Source organism: Diaphorina citri, unplaced genomic scaffold (assembly GCF_000475195.1).
Source record: "Diaphorina citri unplaced genomic scaffold, Diaci psyllid genome assembly version 1.1 scaffold1797, whole genome shotgun sequence".
Taxonomy (NCBI): Eukaryota; Metazoa; Arthropoda; class Insecta; order Hemiptera; family Psyllidae; genus Diaphorina; species Diaphorina citri.
In genome coordinates, this window is record NW_007379223.1 from 72,753 (window position 1) to 74,215 (window position 1,463).

At 33.5% G+C, this 1,463-nt stretch overlaps 1 pseudogene; it reads left to right on the top strand.

Annotated features, from left to right (window-relative positions):
* The first annotated feature begins 47 nt into the window (after nucleotides 1-47).
* Nucleotides 48-777, top strand: LOC103517296 (annotated as a pseudogene).
* Nucleotides 778-1,463: the final 686 nt, after the last annotated feature.

Here is a 1,463-nt window from a genome sequence, read left to right on the forward strand (position 1 = left end):
TTTTTTTTTAGGTATTTGTGTGGTTTTGTATCTAATTGTAAGCAGGTATGCCTTGCAAGTCAATAATTTATATCCCCTCAGTTAGATTTACTTTATCATGGACAAATGGACACTCATTGCTTGAAGTTGAAAGCCCAGAAGAGGTCAGGTAGTAGATCTATATCCCCTCATTTTCATTTGTTTTTCAGGAGACAAATGGATAGAAGAAACCAAACTAGAAAACCATTCTGACTGGGTCCGTGACGTAGCATGGGCTCCCAGCTGGGGTCTGTCCAAATGTATGATAGCCTCATGTTCACAGGACAGAAAAGTTATAATTTGGACTTCCAATGATTATGTCACCTGGACTCCATTTATCATGAATACGTTCGATGATGTTGTATGGAACGTTAGCTGGTCATTGACCGGAGATATTCTAACTGTGTCATGTGGAGATAACAGTGTGAGCTTGTGGAAGGAAAATACGGATGGTGCTTGGCAGTGTATTACAGAAATGGGGAAGACCTCAGAGCAAAGGGCAATGTAAAACCAGATGGGCCATGAGGTTGCTGTACTGCATTTGTATATTTTATGGACCCAGTAAAAAGGAGCTAAATCAGTCTCTTGATAAATGGACTCCTATACACTCAGTTATTTCAACAAATAAAATGAAAATCCATCCTGTAATGGTGACAGGCTAAAAGGAAAAAAAAAAAAATATTTAAATGGTGGTTTAATGGTTTTGTTTTTATGTATAATAAATATTATCTAGGTATGTCTTTTTATCCACTTGTGTAAGCAAATGAGTTGTTATTTTCAAAGGATTTGAACATAGTAACATAGAAGAATGAAAACAAAACAAGATTTGTAGATGTTATTTCTTAAGTCTTTTTTTATTCGCATTCAAAAACAATGCTGTTCGAGTTTCGATTTAATTAAATAAGTACAAAAAGCATAACAAAATAAAATAGACAGTATAAAAAAGAATGACTTAGAGTTCAGTGGACCTTTTTATACTAAACATTCAATAATTTTATCCCTCTATAAATACTTTGAATTTAATACAAAATATTTTTATGGACTATAAATACGTAGATTTTTTTTCTTAAAATTTAACAAAATAACCTAAAATGTGTTCTTGATTATTAAAAATAAAATTATTAAGTAAGTTGCTATAGAATATTCTATCAAAGTCTTGTCAGATGGACCCCCACAAAGGGAAAATGAGTCTCCAATCAGCCTAGTTAGCTTGGAGGGTAGCGCGTCTGCCTCGTAAGCGCTAGGTTGTGGGTTCCGTTCCCGCGAGGAGCGGATTTTATCCTAAACAAATAAAGTTCTTTCTAAAAAAAACCAACATGATTTTCACAGACCTACCTATGCTTAAAATGTGATAGAATGAAAGAGACTTTCATTGAGAGGTAATGCATGTTTTTTTTTTTTATATATATATATCAGAACTAAACTGCTATGTACATTGTCATACA